The sequence below is a fragment of the Gouania willdenowi genome, chromosome 6 (genome assembly GCF_900634775.1).
Source record: "Gouania willdenowi chromosome 6, fGouWil2.1, whole genome shotgun sequence".
In the NCBI taxonomy this organism is placed as follows: domain Eukaryota; kingdom Metazoa; phylum Chordata; class Actinopteri; order Blenniiformes; family Gobiesocidae; genus Gouania; species Gouania willdenowi.
In genome coordinates this window covers 27623412-27644405 of record NC_041049.1, presented here as the reverse complement: position 1 = coordinate 27644405, position 20994 = coordinate 27623412, and the positions used below count along the sequence as shown (strand labels likewise).

Genomic DNA, 20994 nt, shown 5'->3' with positions numbered 1-20994 from the left:
ATGCTCCGTGTCTCAGTCACTGTCGGATTAAAAATGTCTGTTTGTGTCACTGAGACGGAGAAAGTGGGAATGTTGGGGGTCACGACCCCCATCGACGCTGAGGACAGAACAAAGAGCCTCTGTTTTCACTGTCTGTGTGTGTGTGTGCGTGTGTGTTTGTGTGTCTGCAGACGGCCTCGAGCACAGCCTCATTTGTCACTTTTTCCTTCTGTTCTGAAAACAACGAGGGGAAATCACTGCAATCAGGTCATTTATTAGTCCTGTAGCACTATTTCTCAGTGAACTGGTATAAGTTTCTTAGCATTTGATCAGCGTTTGATTTACCTAGTTATCACTTAGTTACATAGTTACTTAAATAGCAAGTACATAGTTAAGTTAGTAACTTACCAGTAGATACCTGCCTACAGGGTGACTTGCAGTATTTATGTTAGTTACTAGGGATGTAACGATTCACTCAACTCCCGATACGATTCGATTCACGATACTGGGTTCTCGATACGATTCTCTCACGATTTATTTTACAAAATGGGACTGTACATAAATAACTGAAAAATATTCCCTTTTTTTGGGAAAATACTATACTATTTTCCTTTTATTTTTCATTGTCAAAAGAATTCCTTGATAAACTATTCAAAACAATGCAATTTAACTAAAAATAAATCTTGAATGAAATAAATAAAGGAATAATGCAAATGAAGAAGAAGCCTATTAATTTAAATTCTGGTTCTATAGTAAACAATACAAAACTGCATAATAGTTATTTTTCTTTTTAAAAGTGCAACTGAAAATGAATTTTGTGCCTTAACAATTGGACTTAAAAAAAAACCAAAAAAACCAGTCATTGTATTGTATTTGCGTCAGCTATTTGTTTGGACCAGCAGAGGGCCAGTGGTCGGTTGGCATGCAGATATTCTAGCAGTGAAGAAGAGATGCTATGCTAGCAGACAGAGCTAATAGAAAAACGTGACTTTTACAGATATTCACATAATATTCACAGATATTCTTTCAGTGCTAAAGGGGTAAGGAATCATTTATGAACATGTTTAAGCGTAGAAGGCGGTCAGAAAGAAAGTAGTAACAGATTCCGCCTACACTTCTGGACAAGAGAACGATAAAATATATAGTGCCCTCTGCTGTTTCAAAAAGGTACTGCGATTCAATTTTCATAGCATCAATGTGAACCGTGATACCTATGAATCGATTTTTAACTGCCTTACGGTTAATTGTTACATCCCTAGTTACATACCTAATTATTTAGCTAGTTACATAGTTATTTAGATATCTAGCTACTTACATAGTTACTTAGTTGCCTAGTTACCTCGTTCCACCCCACTTTAATAGTTACAATCAATAAAAATCCAGCAAATTCTATCTAGCATCAATACAGATCACCTTCAAGACAAACATTTAATGACACTTCACAGACTTTATTAAGGTCAGTCAGGCCTTACTTTTCTCAGCATCTAACACACACTGTAGTCCCTCTGTGTGTGTGTGTGTGTGTGTGTGTGTGCGTGTGTGTGTGCGTGCAACTGTCTCTGATGCTGTTATATCGTAGAGAGCATCTTTCCATCAGTGGTTGGGTTGTTTCCTCCGTCACTGATCAGAGTTCAGATGGATGTGTTTGCACGCTCACTGACCCGTGGCGTATGTAGGCCACTCTGTGTAAATCCTCCAACCAGTTGGCATCTCTTAATCCTAGTGGGGTCCCAGTTTGACTCTGGATGCTGTTTCTGAGCCCGATGGTCTTTATTCTCCCTCACACATCCCAAACAGCAGCCAGCAGACAAAGACTCCGCCTCCACCAGAGCACACAAACATCATCTATACACACCTAATCTGAGGGATGATGAGGATGATGATGATTAATATTAGGGCAGATTGAGGTCAGGAAACCATTTCAATCCAAATATTTGGAGCTGCTCTTTGTTTTGACCAATCACAGTGGCCAACAGAGGTCACATGATGGCAGATAGATAATAAAGAATGTAATGTGGATTTGATGTGAAACCTCAAACCTTCCCAGAGTGTGTGAGTTGTATCAATAATCATATGATCAGTTCATCAAAGCTGCTTTAATGAGGATACCCCAATCTGAGCGCAACATACACACACTGCATGTTTAGGACAAATATATACAACACAAACACACTGCAAACACAAATACACAATGTCACCTTATTCCTGGCACTGCTACAGGATTATATATAAATACATATGTATGTACTGTATATGTATGAGCTCTGAGTTTGGTACAGCCTGTTGTGTCTGAGAGGCAGGGAAGGAAGAAGTTGTCAGTGGAACCTTCTTGTGTTTGTGCTGAGGACTTATGTGGAGCTCAGAGTCCTGCTGCTTTCTGTGTGAGGCTCCTTTTTTACTCTCTCTCTGTGGCTCTATTGTGCACTCACACTGTGGAGATGAATGGCAAGCCTTGTGTTCTCCTCAAGCTTCAAGGTTGGCTGGTTTCCTCACAATGAACTCATCTCAGTGTTCAACTCACGCCTCCACGAATCAGTCAGACGCTAATACTAGTGATGGTGGTCTATCTCTGAGCTCTTCATCAATCAATGCTTTTATTTATGATATAAGTGCCAGTTAGACTTACACCTCACCTGAACAATAGATCTGAAACTGTTCAATTAGGCCAAGGCTAAAAGTTAAGCTAAAGCTAAGTTAGGCTATGCCAATGGCTTCCAAATTGGGGGGGGAGTGCGTGAGAACAGCCTTGCTAAACATTGTGCATGAAAAATATATACGTTTCTCATAGAACTTTATTATTACTATTCAATAGGGATGTAACGATTAATCGTAAGGCAGTTAAAAATCGATTCATAGGTATCACGATTCACATCGATACTGTGATAATTGAATCGCAGTACTTTTTTTTTATATAGAAGTGTTGGCGGCGGGCAGAATCTGCTAATACTTTCTTTCTGGCCGCCTTCTACTTTTAAATATGTTCATAAATGATTCCTTACCCCTTTAGCACCGAAAAAATATCTGTAATATTACGTGAATATCTGTAAAAGTCACGTTTTTCTATTAGCTCTGTCTGCTAGCATAGCATCTCTTCTTCACTGCAAGATATCTGCATGCCAACTGACCACTGGGTTACCAGCGCCCTCTGCTGGTCCAAACAAATATCTGACGTAAATACAGTGAAATTACTTTGTTTTTTTAAGTCCAATTGTTAAGGCACAAAATACATTTTCAGTTGCATTTTCGTGCAATCGTGAGAGAATCGTATCGTGAACCCAGTATCGTGAATCGAATCTCATCGGGTGTTGAGTGAATCGTTACATCCTTATTATTCAAACATATGTATAGTAATTGTTTAATTCTTCAAAATGGGTGCGGCAGAATTCTTTTGGAAACCACAGTAAGGCTGAAGTAGGATGACCAGATTTTTAAAACTCAGTTTACCTCCGTACTGATATTATAACCCTAACCCTAACATAATCTAATAAACAAATAAAACATGTCTGTTTACTATGAAAATAAAAATAAACAAAAATGAATTATTTTTTTTAGCAAAAATTCATTTTTTTTCGCATGTGTGTATATGTGCATATACAATCTCAATACGATGTGAACTCAGACCATGACACCGGGACAGCAATTTAACCAAAGAAGATGACAGATTTTCAAAACGAACTATTTGCATATACTTTTATTTGTAATGAAAAATGGTCACATAAATTACATTTAATTTTTCTTCCTTTTGGATGAAATGTATTATTGCAACGGTGAAACCAAATTTAAAGTGGCCATCAGTAGGAAAAAAAAAGAGCAACATTTTAAATTAACATAAAATTGTTTTAGATAATAAAAAAACATCAACTTGTTTTACTTTTTGGCATGTTGAAGTAGAAAACATGAGAGGAAGCGAACGGGTAATATTGTCAATGCCATCGACCAATGGAGTTGCAAAGGCGTGAAAGACTTTTGAGCGTTTTAATTGGTTTATATTGGATGCACTACTATAGCAACTGCTGTGATTGACAGCTCACAGTCCACAGAGATCACGCTTTCAAGCATTTTTTATTATGTTTTTTTATTATGTTTTATTATTCTATTGTGTTGCACTTGTACTTTTACCACAACTCTGTACAGCACTTTGTGATTTTATCTGCAAAAAGCGCTTCATAAATAAACTACTTACTTACTTACTTACTTGATAATCTCTGTGAACTTCAGCCGTACAGCTTCCCTCTGGTTCTTCTGTGTAGTTTAAAAACCAAACGGAGAACCTGCTCTGATTCTGTGCTAAAGGTTTTTTGCCTTCAAACACCTGCCGGTTGTTAAATACACCTTAAACTGAGAAACATCATCATCAACGCCATCTTTTCCTTAGTTCCAGGGTTAGGGTTAGTGAAGGTCAGTCAATCATTGCTTCATCAGGGAGAACATGCAAATACCACCCAGGATGGTGATACGCTGCCTAGCTTCCATAGTCTTTCAAGAGTTCACACCAACAGAGTATTTTCATCAGATGGATCAAGGACTGCAATTAATGAAAATCTGTGCAGCGGCCCATTCATCCATCCATTTCCATCCATTTTCCAACCCATTTGCTCCATTTCAGCATTGCGGGGGTCTGCTGGTGCCTATCTCCAGCTATGATCAGGCGCTAGGTGGGGGTACACCGAGGGCGCTAGTCCATCGCAGGGCAACATACACAGACAGACAACCATTCACATTCCCATAAACTCCTATGAAACATTGAGAGACTCCAATCAACCTTTAACAGTCATGTTTTTGGATGGTGGGAGGAAGCCACCTTCCAAACAGGTGAGGGAGAAGAAAACTGGAAGATGAATCTTTGTGTTCTACATATCACACATGGTAAATGTGCTTCTACCTCTGAGGCTGTGTAGAAACACTATACCAGTCTGACCTGTTTGGTTAATTTAGCACGTAGCCACCAATCCCACATGTTGGTTAACTTTACATCTAGCGGAGATGGCTGGGCATGGTCAAAGGCAAAAGGGGTGGGGCTTTCTTATTTGGTCCATTTATTTGTTAAAATTGTCTTGTTAAAGGGGTCATATCATGCTAAATCCACTTTTTTAGCCCTTAAATGCATTTTGTTGTATATTTAGAGTGCTTAGAAGTACAGAAAAGTTCAAATTAATCTCTTCAGGTGCTCCGTAGATATCTTTATATTCTGTTTTGCTCATATTTTTCAATCTGTTTCGATTTTTCTATTCTCTATTACGTTTTTTGAACTATTACATCACAGTATTTGCAGCGGAACTGCCAAATTAGTACATCAACTCCAGGTCCAACACTTCGAGCAATCCGCCATTTTTATTTCTCGCTTTTATTTTGTATTCCAAGCTCAAGGATGCCGAAGTTACGAGAGGATAAGTCAAAATGTTCGGTTGTTGGATGTAGTAACCCACACGCTTCATTACACCGTCTCCCAGCATCAGAACCTCCGCCAGTATAAAGAAGGATTTGCCGAAAGACTTTGTCTGAATGAGGGTTCAATTCCTTCCATCTTTGGAGATGACGAACAGAGCACTTCGGTAAGCTGTAAATAACGCCAAAAATTGTGATAAGACGTCCCTGTCATTGTTTTGTTAGCATTAGCAGTTGCTTAGCAGTTGCACCGTCTTCAAACTTTATATGTTAGCGCTGTGTGCTCGTTTTAGATCCTTGATGATATGGCCTACGTGATTTAATTTAAGTCTAAAGTTTTCATTAGTCATTTCATTTTGCCGTTTTTGTCTTTGAAAAGACTGTATTAAAATGCATTTCGTGACATTAGCTTGGCGCTAGCGTTAGCTCGGTGCTTGTGTTTGCTCACTTGTTAGGGTTCTGCAGGTTCATCATCTTCATTTTCATCTCACTCCGCCGGGTCAGACTCTGGGTGGAACATGTAAGGCTGGATGGACAAGTCTTTTGTTGTTGACATTGTGTAAATAACGTGTAAATAAACTTTTTCTGCGCTGCTACATAGCCGTATCTCTTCTATCAAACTACAAAAATGGCCGAGCAGGGAGGAGTTGAACCGAGTGTCACCTGAAGAGGGGGCGGGGTATGGAGTGTCTCATTTGCATTTAAAGAGACCGCACCAAAACGAGTTGCTCTCAGAAGCACATCAGAAAAGGGGTAGAAAAGGGGCCTGTGGAGCTATAATAATGAGGAATTCAGACCCAAGCATTGCAGTTCCGCTTTATATCGACCACAACTGTATGATTTATATGTAAAAAGGAAGGATTTAAAACCATGATATGTCCCCTTTAAAAAATGAAGAACTATGAAGTCAAACAGACAGAGTACTATTGCTTTTAGGGGACCGTCAATGTGAACACACACACACACACACACACACACACACACACACACACACACACACACACACACACACACTTCAAAGCTGTAATACCTCTTTAACCGTTATCTCTTGCGAACATACTCAGCCTCTCACAGTTTCCCTTTAATGTTCACATTTGATTCCCTGATATCTTTACCTTCCTTGACTCGTCCTGGTTTCAGTTAGCGTTAGCATGGATCAAAGCAGGTCCTGGTTAGGTTAGCGCTTCAACTCTGTTATCTCTCTGTACCAGAGTTGGCTTCCCTCAGGCTTAGTTTGATGACTGTGGAGAATCAATGCCGCCTCCACTTCACCTCCTCTGCTCGAAATGTTGTGCATCAGCATTGGAGCGAGCGGATCGATTCACACATCAACCACTACTAATGCTAACGTTCATACCTATAATACTGTTAACTTGCTGCTCTCACAAGAAACAATCGTTGTTGTTGCTCATACTGTGATAAAAGTTGCCTGTCTCTGAGCTAAAGGATGCAGTGTGTGCTGGAGTGACTCAGCGTTCCTGTTGGGCTTTATAACGGACACTGCAGTGAGCAGAGCAACGACCGGACATTCACACTGTTTCACTGCTTTGTGGTGACTTCACGTTACAGAGCAGAAACAGAACAGGTTACGATGTTCCGTGCAGCATTCTCAGTGAGTTCACGTTTATATCATCAGTAAAATAGAACATTTAAATAAAGTCAGTTACAAAATGAACACCAGCTTAGTGAGTGCTCGGAACACGCTGGTGATGATGTAATCTTGTGACACATCAAGTCCTCTAAATGATTGGTTTCACGGTTTGACTGTTAACCAGTTTAGTACTTTTTGAGACTTTGAGCACTCCTATTAGTTGGTGTAATGGTTTGACTGGTAGTCATGTTATCCTGTGACTAATTCTAAGGACAGATGATGTAAAAATGAACAGATGAATGAATGTATAGCCTTTATTTGAAGGGTGTTTTTATTATGTTGTTCAGATTCATGTAAACACTGAGTGACATCATGAAAGAGTCAGCAGTTATAATGAAGACAAGTTAAAGTGATGATGTGCTTTCCCTTTTCCCACCTTTTATCTCCTCTGCCGTGGTGCGTTCAGGAGCTGCTCGTCTCACTGCTTTGTTCTCTCTAATATATTCATTTCAAAAGACAATGGTGCACAAGCTCAATTAACCTCAATAATTATGCAGCGTGAGTGAAGAAAAGGACAATTGTTTGGTGCAGCTGCCTTCTGTGCTCACTTAAAGGCTTAAACCCAGTTTATCACTGAAGTCTGTGACCCGTCTGTTGCTTAAACATATGTATAAACATATGTATATGCATAAAAATATTGTTTACAAATATATATATATATATATATATATATACTATGTACTAGTGCAGTGCCCGTAGGAAGTATATATTGCTATAGAAAAGTGGGAGGTTCAGTAGCTTTCTCATGGATGGCCAATTGAGGTTATGTTTGAAGGTGGGACGTCAGGGACATTTAGGTTTGTTGTGAAAGTGTTTTTGTTTTCATATATTTAAATGAATAAAGCAATGTACCAGCATTAAGTTATGCCTGGAGAAACTCTTTGAGACACTCACGTTTACATGGGAGTTGTAATTCCTCTTTAATTCAGAATAAATGTTAAATTCTCCATAAACTGACCTCATAAACACTTAATTCCTAATGCAAATTTTATTCTGATTTACACACACACACACACACACACACACACACACACACAGGTTCAACCAAAGCGAGCAAAAAGTGAAGCCACACCGGAGTGTTGGCGCTCTGCTGGCCGGGGCGCCACGAGGCATCTGTGAAGCACTGTTCCTCGAGCACCCCTGTCTCAATTCTGCTATCCCGACACAGAGCTTCTGCCAGGCCCGCTGCGAACACACACACATACACAGCGAATCACTGCTCCGCTTAAAATTGGGAGATGGGGGTGGGCTCTCCAGCGATTGGCACATGACTGCAGTGGCTCCGCTCCGGTGTCAGTGGACAATTTTATGAAATATTTCATCAACGGTACTATTGCAGTCCAAACAAATCCAACGTTGCACACCTTTAAACCAAAAGGCAGCCATGTTGAAAGTCTCAGCTGTCTCTGAACCACAGAGATATCTGAGCCACACACAAACACACCCACACACCCAGACACACCCACACACCCAGACACACAGACACACAGACACACACACACACACACAGATGCACACACAGACGCACACACACACGCACACGCACACACACACACACACACACACACACACACACACACACACACACACACACACACACACACACACACACACACACACACACACAGAGATTCCTTGCTTTATAGACAAACTAGTACAGTGCCCGTTGGAAGTATGTGATTATAATGGGAGCTTAAGTAGAGTTGTCAATTATGGCCAAATGAGTATGTGTTTGAAGGTTGGATGTACAAAGAGGTAGTACATACTCTGTACTCTGTAGTGTTATAAAGGGGTTTATTTGTGGGTGGAAAGTAAAATAGCGTGTGTGATTTCCCTGGTTTAATTCTATGGGACATGTGCACATGAGATGTATTTTTTAAATTTGTTGGTGTCGTTTTGTGCATTTCTGTTGTCATTTTGTATAAATATTTAGTTTTGTGTATTTTGAGTCATTTTCATATTTTTGTTGTTTTTTTTGTAATGTATGGAGGTATTCGCTCCACACACACACACACCCCTACACAGACCTTTCTTGCTTTTTATTAGTATATATATATATATATATATATATATATATATATATATATATATGTATATATATATGTATATATATATATATATATATATATATATATGTATCTCCTTGCCCCTGCATATATCTGTTTCATTTATAATTTTTGTATTATATTTCTATTTATAATTATATATAGCTTCTATTATTGTATTGTTTATTTTATTTTATTTTGTGTACATTGCACTATTTTTCGGGTGTCTTTTGGGTTTTTCTGTGCGTTGCCTTCTGTTGTCTTTTTTTAAATAATTTTTTTATTGAGCTGACATGTCAGTAAATTTCCCCACTGCAGGATGAATAAAAAATACCCTGTTCCCTTAAGGTCACCTGAAAATCTGCAATAAAAATGTTGGTGTTATAAAGAAATATGAAACCGCTGCCGCACAAATTATACAAAAACACACAAAACAACAACAGAAACATACACAACAACAGCAAAAAGTATCATTGACCTGATGCTGCAACAAGGTCACAGAATCCGATGGCTCACAGATTTGAGCACAACATTGGGTGGACATGAAGCTGTTGCTCAGCTTGTTTGTGTTGTGTTGATGTCCATCGAATTCTTGATGGACATTCGTTTTCCAGAAGTTTCTTTGAGTGTTTCCAATAACAGCAGACTAATGGCTGCTCTGATCGATCACAAAGCGCTGCTCTAAGTGCTGACAGGAGCATTCACAGCGGATGTTTATCCACATTCCTGAACATGGGAGCACATTTACCCAAGCAACTTATTCTATTATCACTTACTCATTTGTTTTTAAAATCCACTTATGAGTGTGTGTGTGTGCGTGTGTGCGTGCGTGCGTGCGTGCGTGCGTGCGTGCGTGTGTTAGGACAGGTGGTGTGAGGATGAGGTTTTGGTTTCCACAACTGAAAACACACTTCAAAGTCAAAGCCACTGTACGCCCTCAAACATGGATCAGAGTGTGTGAAAACAAGCTTATTAAAATGTGTGTGTGTGTGTGTGTTGTCAGCTGTAACAAACAGCTGGTTCGCAGCATCAATTGACTTGTCTCACAGAGGGAGGAGCAAACACGCCTGTGAGTCAAATCGATGCAGGAAATAGAGAGAGAGAGTGTGTCTGTGTCCGTCCTACATAGGGCTGGGCAATATATCAAGATTCAAAATATATTGAGTTTTCTGTTTTGGTGATATTAAGTATTTAATATTATTCATAGAGTACAGTCAAACAGTGTCCTTTACAATGTTTCCACGTTTCTGAGATAACTATTTTATAGTATATTTTGTGTTAAAATACTCATTTTAGGAGTCGCTGACTCACTGCTTTCACTACTTCTCAGAACAGCATGAAAAGCAGAGTTAGATAGATTGCTGAGTGCCTCCTTACCCAGACCTTCCTCTAAACAAGCCACACCACAGAACTCACGCACACATTGTCTTTCTGGTAAGACTATATTGAGTGAAAAATATTGAGGTTTATATTGTATATTGCCTTTTAAGAAAAAAATTCAGATATGAGTTTTGGTCCATATCACCCAGTGTGTTATCCATTCATGTTTCAGTGTTTACTCAGGTCCCTGTTTGTTGTGGCCACACACTTTATTCTGCTTGTGTGTTTATTCTGTGTTTGTGTAAGTAATGATGTCCTATTACCAAATGGTTCATTTAATAGCTTCACTTTTTTATCAAATATAATTTCACTTTATCACCTGATTTCAGGATGTTTGAGGACATTTTAAAAACACACCTATAGATTGAGGAAATTTGGAGGAATTAAGCCATTCCTGACATCCTCATTTCTCCAGTTGTCCTACAATGTTTTACACCAAATAGTCCCAAACAAAAATTATGTAATGGCGCCATTTGTCATTAATTCTTGAAATAAGTATACTCCATTTTGGCCATCTTTGATTTTGACCCCAAAGTTTCCGAATGTGTGACCTAACACAATTTAACAAGTAAACTCCACAATGTAAATGTCCTCACAGATAACATAAAAACCAGGCTTCATGACCTTAAATCACAGTGTAATGTGTATGTGTGTGTGTGTGTGGCCTCTCCCCCTTCATCCTCTCTGTTGTCTGTGAGCGTGTTACCACTTCAGCTGTCACTGAGCTGCTGGGAGCCATGGAAACCAGTTCCACCATTCTGCTGCACCACTCTACCTTTGTGTGTGTGTGTGTGTGTGTGTGTGTGTGTGTGTGTGTGTGTGTGTGTGTGTGTGTGTGTGTGTGTGTGTGTGTGTGTGTGTGTCTGTGTCTGTGTCTGTGTCTGTGTCTGTGTCTGTGTCTGTGTCTGTGTGTCTGTGTCTGTGTCTGTGGGTCAGAGTTGCTCTTTGGTGGGTCCTGCTGTAATTCATGTAAAGTCCCCTCACTGCTTTGTTTTCCTCATCCTGAAAACACATTCCTTCTCTTTGGAGAGTCTGTCAGTGAGAGTGAGACTGACTGTTATCACCATCTTTGCTGTTGTACACCGTTACACACACACACATGCACACACACGCACACACACACACACACACACACACACACACACACACACACACACACACACACACACACACACACGCACTCACACACTCAATTTCAATGGGAACTTTTAGGATAAAAAAGTGTGTGTGTGTTGTGTGTGTCAGAGAAGGGAATCCTCCAATCAGCCTCTGAAGTGTTTCGCTATATGAGTATGACACACCCCTTATTCACTCAGAGCCAATCCTATTTCACCTCCATTCAGTGGTTCAAAAGGAAGACCTCAATAGACCTCTCAACACACACACACACACACACACACACACACACACACACACCCCCCCCCACACACACCCACACACACACACACACCCCCTCACACACCCACACACACACACACACACACACACACAAACAAAGCACGGACACATCTACTGACTAAAAGTGATACAAGCCTCACACACACACATGTTTTATTGTGTGTGTGTGTGTGTGTGTGTGTGTGTGTGTGTGTGTGTGTGTGTGTGTGTGATGAACAGCGCTCTTTGAAGCAGATCATTTTTCTTTTCTTTGTGCTGAGAGTCTTTAAACTTTTGTAACCACAGTAACGCCCGTCCCAAGCCCTTCCCACTTTAGTGTCTGATTAAAGCGCGTGTAAATCACCTTCTTTTCTCAGGATCAGACTGTGTGAGGACCAGTGCATGTGTGTGCGTGAGAGGAGAACCTAAAGAGAAACCCTGTGGCTGTTTGTCACGCCCTCCATTCAACATGCTCTGCATTGACAACAGAACAATCACAGAACAATCACAGCAGATGACAGTGATGAGCAGTTAACGCGCCATCACAGTCTCCACTCATCGTTGGTGCTCTGTCAGCTTCCTGTCGTCCCCTACAGACACCTCTACTCTTCCCTCTAAAAGCACACACGTCTGTGTAGCCTTTCGTCTGTTAATGGGGATGTTTGAAGGTAGATTAGTGTCAGCAGATAATCCTCTCAGCCAGTAGGTAACAGTGTGTGCAGTGCATCCTCCTGAAAGAGTAACTAGACCCAGAGGTTTTGGCTGACCTGCGTCTTGGCCAGTGTTTCCCAAACTTTTTGTGCCCAAGGCCCACCAAAGGCCAAGTAAAAACCAGAAGGCACACCTACTGTGCAAAATAGCCTTTATAACGTGTTGTCGCTCACATTATGTACAATATCTGTAAATGCGCATAATTATTTACTAATGCCAAATAAAATGTGACAAAGACAACTATATTACTCATGAAATATTTAATAACAAAATATTTAAAAAAGAATTAGGGAGGTAAGTCACGCGAGATGTTCTGAGAGTCACGTGAAAATTCAACATGGCGGCCCACTGCCCTGACCAGTTTACAACTCTGTTTACTTGCACATATTAACGCTTCTTACCGTTAAATCCACGTCACCAATGAGAGCCGACCACGCGCCCTCTCATCAGCCAGAGTGGAGGACCTCGAAGAGTTCATCAACCGATATTACGCCGAATACAGTACGTGATGGAAAGCGGACCAAAAGCCGAGAGCACATCAGGTAAGGCTGCAAAACGTCGAAAGAACTACTCTTCTACGGATACGTCAGATCTGGAGGCAGCAAGGACTTTCAGGAAATGAAGATCAGCCAGGACTTACAAAAGACAATCATGATATCCATTCGGCTTTATCTGCGGTGACCTACGAGGTAAAAGAGCTAAAAAATTAAAACAAGCTTCTTAAAGAAACAGTCCTGGATATCCAATCTCGCAGTATGCGAGACAACGTGATATTCACAGGTGATTCCAGAAACCCCCAACAATGACCCAGAGGCTCTGCTGAAAACTTCATGTTGTGTGCGCTTAAAATCCCGGCAGAAACCATGAAAAACATCACTTTTCACCGTGTCCATAGACTCGGATCACGTAGAGGTAACCACCCACGCCCTATCATTGCCAAATTTGAACACTTTCAACCGAAAATCCAGGTTAAAAGTAAAGGTCGGAACTTAAAGGTACGCAGTTCGGCATGAGTGATCAATTCCCGTGGAAAAACCCTATATCCTATTTCAAGGAAAACCGGCAGAGAGGCAAAAATACAAAACTGGTCATACACAAGCTTTACATAGATGGCCAACTGTTTAGGGATTCATACACCACCCCCTGGCTCTACTAAGAAAACATTAAAACAAAAACAAAAAGAAAGAAAAAAAAAAACACAGGTGAAGTTAAGGTAGCACTATTTTAAAGATAAAATAAATGTGTGTGTGTGTGTGTGTGTGTGCGCGTGTGTGCGTGTGTGTGTGTGTGTGTGTGTGTGTGTGTGTGTGTGTGTGTAAAAGAGAGGGAAAAAAACAAATAAAACAGTAATAATTAGAAAAAAATTTAAATAAAGAATTAAAAGGGAAAAAATTAAATAGTCATGGATATGTACGTATATATACGTGTGTGTGTGTGTGTGTATGTATGTATGTATATGTTACACATTTGCACAGATTTGGTAAACACGTATAGGCGCGCAGTCTCACAGGACACTCTCTACCCCATGTCAACTCTTTGTTCTCAGGGAGTTGGGAGGGCGCAATAGAGGTAAGTCACGCAAGATGTTCTGAGAGTCACGTGACAGTCTGTGAAAATTCAACATGGCAGCTCGCTGCCTTGACTAGTCTACCAACTTTGTTTACCTGCACATATTAACGATTCTTAACGTTAAATCCACGCCACAAACGAGAGCCGACCACAAACGGGAATCTCAAACAGAGGTCCTAAAATCCATCAATAAGAGGCTGGGTGTGGTCGATTTACTGCACCAAGATTTTCAGGAAATGAAAACCAGCCTGGAATTTGCATACCAACAATTCAGGACTTACAAAAAAGCAATCAAGACATCCATTTGGCTTTATCTGCGGTGACCTTGGAGGTAAAAGAGCTGAAAAATGAAAACAAGCTTCTTAAAGAGACAGTCCTGGATATCCAATCTCACAGTATGCGAGACAACGTGATCTTCTCAGGCATCCCAGAAACCCCCAATGACGACCCAGAGGCTCTGCTGAAAAACTTCATGTCGTCTGTGCTTAAAATCCCGGCAGAAACCGTGAAAAACATCACCTTTCACCGTGTCTATCGTCTCGGTCCACGCAGAGAACTACAAAATGCTTTGGATAGCATGTCAACAGGCAAAGCACCAGGTCCAGATGGGTTTTCTGCTGAATTCCTAAAACATTTCTGGTCAATGCTGGCTCCGCTTTTTTTCAGAGTAGTAACAGATTAAAAATAAAGGTTATGTAGGAGGCCACATGAATACAGCAAACATTAACTTATTACTTAAACCAGACAAGAGCCCCATGTTACTCTCAAGCTACCGTCCCATCTCACTTATTAACACAGACTTAAAAATTATTTCCAAAGCACTCACTTCCAGGTTAGAGAAAGTAGTACAATCAATTATATACCAAGACCAGACAGGATTTATTAGAAATAGACACTCCACAGACAGTGTTAGAAGGCTGTTTAACTTGATCAACATGGCACAGAACTCTAAAAGAAAACAATAATCTTGTCACTCAATGCAGAAAAAGCATTCGATAGAGTCAACTGGTCGTTCCTCCTAGCTGTCCTTAACAAATTTTGCTGTGGAGAATCATTCATACAATGGATCTCCACCCTGTACACTAAACCTAAGGCCTCAGTAACCACAAACAAAATAACATCCCAAAGCTTCACACTGCAGAGGGGAACGAGACAAGGTTGTTGAACCTAATGCAGCAGCTGTACGTCAGAACTCTGTATTAAAGGAATCCACTCATCCATCTCAGAGCACGAAATTAATCTTTATGCGGATGATATTTTACTTTATTGGGAAGAACCTCAATCCTCATTAGAAGAAGTATTTAATCAAATAAACCGCTTCTATAAATTATCAGACTACTCCATCAACTGGTCAAAATCATCAATCCTCCCTTTAACAAAAATTCATGCAATCCTGCAAAACAAAATCCACAATACCCTCCAAATCTCCAAATCTATGTCTGATAGGAGACCTGACGGTATATTTTTTAGCCTGATGATCTGCAAGCGACTGCCAGCACCACGCTTTACTAACACGCTGATCTAACTGTAGACCTGGACTTCCCTGGGCTTGTGGGTGGCTTGGGTGAGTTGTCTGGGTGCCTCTGCGCGGGCGTGCGTTACTTCTGGGGGTTCTCGTAGTCCGTGGGCTGTTTGATTTTGCTCTCCTGCCCCCTCCGTGCACATCTGAGTGATTCCTTGAGTGGCCTGTATGGGAGCTTTGGCTTTGTTCCCTGGGGCGCACCTGCACCAGTGATGTCGCTAGTGCCCCATCACTTCTGTGACTGTCTGTGTTGACTTGTGTTACCTTCTCTCAGGTGATAACTGTTTATTACAGAGTCTGATGATGATGTCATCAGTCCAGTAACGCTATCAGTCCAGACGCTATCCTTAGCAGGTAGACACCAAAGCTGAAGGATCATTATAAAGTCAGATGTCATCCATTTGTACCCCTCCAGACATTTTTATGTCATGCTATGTTTAACCTATTCATTTTTGTGTGGTATTGTTCTATATTGATGTGATTAAAACACCAGAAATTCAGAAGGCTTAAAGCGGACATGGGCACCATTCATTTTAGCTGCTGCTTCTCCTGCCAGCATTGCAGTGTAAACAGAACTAGTCACATGCCTTGTGGCGGCGCGAATAGAGCTGGTTTGTGACACAAAAACCCACCAAAATGTCACCAACCAAAATTCTCAGCCAATAGCAAAATTCAATTGTAATAGCCGGGTTTCGTATCATAGAAGACAAAATACGCCCAATTGAAATACTTTTACTCAAATGTTAAGAGTTGGACAAGGATCAATCAACACCATTTCATACCAAATACATTCCTTTTCAGCAGAAAACAGTTTTAGGGTTAATTTTGTCTTTAAAATCATAGCCCTGAACAGAAAAAATGAAGAAAAAAAACATAATTTAAGGATATCTTTAAAACATTTTTTTTTAAATTTAGGTAAGAAATGTATCAAACTTGTTCCAAGTACAATTAACATCATACAAACATGTTGACATGCCAAACTTTAAGTTACTTTAGTCACAAACAGTCTTTTTTTTATTTTGCTTAACACAAAATAAAACTGTATTAAATAAAACGTAAGGTGCATAGTTGTTACATAACAAAGCAGCATATCAGTCTATCCATTTTCCAACCCACTTGCTTTTTCCTTTTCACGGTCGCTGAGTATATTAGTCTAGTGACTTCAGTTTTGTTTTTGATGTAACAAATTTATGTTAATACAATCCCACTTTAAGCAGACTATTGAACCCCTCATTTTCCACAGTTTAGATTCCAATCATATTTTTTGCAAGGGTTGGTACCTTTTGGTCCGGTCGGGCTCAGGTCAGGGTCCATCCTCTACTATATTACTGAGGTAGAGTTTCTTTTAGGGACCAACTCCTCATTTTCTTTTTCATTAGTGCCTCTGAAGTTAAGGATCAAAAGGGGAGGGGGTAAAAGGCCACACCATTGAGACAATGATTGGGAAATGAAAAGCTATGTTCTCCAAACACGAGTGATATTTGAATCACACGCAAGCCTAAACATTGAGAACAGAAAGAATGGAAAGTTTAGTAAAGTATAGAGTATAAAGGCTCTAAGAAAAAACCTGCAAAATTTGAATCTTACAGAAATGAGAAATATTAAAGTTGGATTGATACATTTGTTTTCATTCTTTATTTGTGAAGCTAAACAACCCCACACATTGTCTACAACTTTTGCAGTCAAATTAAATTATATCGTATTTCATATTGTATCATGAGTTGACTATTTTGTTACACCACTAATACATATACATATGTATGTATAAACATATATGTATGTGTACATATACATACATACATATACACACACACACATACATATATATATATAATTTATATACTTATATGTTGTTGACATGTGTTTTTTAGTGGCCGTTGAAGTGAAAGCAGGAAATGTTTAACCCTCATTGTGAGGAGACAAAAGGTTGATTTAATCCTACTGAGAGGCAGGGAGGAGCTGTGCGTGGGTGCGTGCGTATGTGTGCGTGTGTGTGTGTGTGTTTGGAGGGAATGGCTGGTCTCCTTTCACTGCTGCTCAGTCGGAGCTGGCAGACGTTGGAGGAGCGTTGCGTAGAAGGAGGTGATGTTTGACGTCCCCTAAAGGATTACTGTTCATGACTGAATGAAGGTTTGCTCGTGCTGTGGACGTTTCATCCTGAGCTGAAGCTGAAGGTGAGACTTTTACATAAAACATCGATGTGAGAGCTCGGACTCATGGCTTTATGAAACCAAGTAATCCTCTCTTTAAACGCACATCTATGATGTGATTTAATGTTAAACCTAGTATAATGAGTCTGTGTAGGCCATGCATTTTCCTCCTCAGTGAGAGGCTGTGGTGCTTTAGAGGCTGTGTGGTGGACTGCAGATCTATTCTATATATAGAATATACATCTATATATAGAATAGATCTGTTCCTGTCCTCTTTTACAGACATATAAGGATAGATCTGTTCCTGTCCTTTGTTGCAGACATATAGTAACAATACATCAGTTCTTGTCCTTTGTCACAGATGTATCAAGAATAGATCAGTTCCCGTCCTCTGTTACAGACATATTAACAATAGATTGTGTTCCTATCCTTTGCTACAGATGTATAAAGAATAGATCAGTACCTGTCTTCTGTGACTGACAAACTAAGAATAGATCTGTTCCTTTCCTTTTTACAGACCTGTTCTTAGTTACAGGCGTATAAGGAAGAGACCTGAGACCAGTCTCACAATGTTTGGTTAGCATAGCACATAGCGAGATGGCTGAATACTAAACACCTATAAGGAGTTTTTTAACGTCATTAAAACCAACATGCATAAATAACATCAGGATGAATCTAAGGAGGAACTGAATGTAGACAGTACTGCTATCACAAACAGCTCTCAGAGGACAGAATAATGCTGATGATGCAGCACATTAATGGCTCTTTGTTGGCGCTGAAAATGTGTCGACTCATGCTGAAACAATCAGTGCAGAACATCCTGGAGCTCCACCACAGCTTAACACGTGTGCTGTGTTGTTATTGTTAGTGTTCCGCCCCCTGAGCCAATCAGGATCCTGTGCATGTGTGCTGAAGGAACGGTGTGATCATCCGACCACACGCTCATCAAAGACAGTTCCCATACATGTCCCCTCATCTCTCACCTGGGACACACTGAGCACTCAGAGCAGCTGTTAGGGTTAGACTGGTCATCATGTTAGCCTGTGACTGACCGATGTAATATAAGCGGTAAATAAATGCAGAGCTGTGTTTTTTTTTCTGATGTTCAGATTCATGTACACTGAGTGACAGCAATAAAGTGTCGCCAAATAAAATTATCACCAGTAAAAGTAGTACCATCAGGTAAACGCCCCTTGTATGAGTGCTTTTTTTCTCTCCAATCAATATTCCTCCACAGTGCACGCACACACAAACACACTCGCATGCACGCACACACACAAACACACACGCATGCACGCACTCACACAAACACACATACAACACACACAATGACACAGAGAAAGAGAGAGATAGAGTGTCAGAGCAACCTATTGGCACATAAAGGAGGCCCCGCCCACTCGCCACTCACACACTGCAGGTGAAAGAAGGAATGATTTCCTCTTCAGTGCTCCTTAAAGGGACTCCACATCACATTTAAAGTCACACAAAGCCTTTTCAGAGTGTGAGAAACTCCCATAAGGAGGAAACCCGCTGACAGGACACACACACACACACACACACACACACACACCACACACACCACACACAACATGTGTCTGTGTGTATATGGAATAAGTAGTGAAAATCTATGATCAGAATAATGTAATAAAGTAATGCATTACATGGTAAAATACACACACACAGTGATGGTGTTATGGTAGAGCTTGGTGTTTGCTAGTGAGCACTAACTACACAAGCGAGGGTTCCTCATCAATGATTAGCAGCACTCTAACAAACAGTTGCTCAAAAGTGTTTCCTGCAGTGAGAAAGGAACATTCTCAGGTTTATCAACAACTAAAGATGCAACACAACATTTGAAATGAATTTATAATGACTGCTGGACAGACTGTTAGAAAAAGTCACTGAAAGATGTGGATAAGATGTTTTTCAACAACCTTAAAAAGCAGTGATAACAGTAAGACTAAGAACAGCATTGATGCAATATAAACATTTTATTTAACTTTTTTTTTTTGACTCTATCTTGTTTCTTACTAACCCTATCAAATCAAGCTCTATTTATTATAACTACAACAATAATATTATTCATAATAACGACAAGAATACAAGACAAACTGAGGGGAAATAAGGTTAAATAACTTTGGATCAGATCAAGAGGAATTTAGACTGGAATTTTAAGATGATAATGATTGTCCTTGTATCTTATTTTGAAAAGCTGTGCGTGTGTGCGTGCGTGCGTGTGCGTGCGTGCGTGCGTGTGGTGTGTGTGTGTGTGAATACATTTAATGGGAATCATCGTTGTGGTTACAGGCTGTCATACACACTGGTCTCATTCATAAATGTCATGAATTCCCACAGATCCTGAACACAGCATGGTCAGAGAGCCTGAAACGTCAGTGGTTAAAAGTGGAAACATGATCTGATGGGATTAGATCATCTACATATAAACCTGGATTAGATCAAGTTTGGATGATATAAATCTGGATACCATAAATTTAGATAAAGATAAGATAATGTACATCTAGAAAGGACAGGATTAGATCTGATTTAGAGGAAACTTAAATCAGAAACAGAATCAGAGTGGAGAACATCAGAGCTACCGACTGGTTATACTGGGAAATATCAGCTCGAACACAGAGGAACATGTTAAAAGCTGTGGAATACAGACACGTTAAAGTATTCATAGCAGCTCTAACCCTCCTGCTGACCAGCAGCTCTGAGCTAAAGCATAGTGCTGGGAACCAGTGCTGATACTGGGAGCTAATCCATCAGCACTTTAAACATCTCGTAAGGAAGTGTTGTGCTGGAACAGTCGGGGTACTAACTGGAGCTGTGGGTGTTAACAGGCGGAAAAAAACACGTTCCCAGTCCGTCCCAGTGTAAGGTGAAGTAAATATCTACTGGGAACACTTTCCCAGTAGGGGTAGGATGGGCCTGTGTTCCCACAGGAGGCTGTTTTTGTGTCTTTGGAGGGTTTGGAGGGTCCTTTCATGAGCCGAGCTGAACATTCCTGCTCCGAGCACAAGCGGGTCTGCTCAGCATATGAATGCAGCGCAAGAGAGTCTGCTGGTGCCAAACACAGCCAGCGTCCTCCACCACGCTCCACAACACTGTTTCTATCTACTCTAGCTCTACACCTCGCCACAGCTACACCCAACTAAGGCAGGAGCACACAGGAAACATGGCTACTTAGCTACTGTACCAATGGTAAAGGTGCCAATCAGAAGG

General features: G+C 40.4%; 1 pseudogene; it reads left to right on the top strand.

Moving 5' to 3' along the window:
- Positions 1-17572: 17572 nt before the first annotated feature.
- Positions 17573-20994, top strand: part of LOC114465133 (neuronal cell adhesion molecule-like) — a 28048-nt pseudogene continuing 24626 nt past the window's right edge.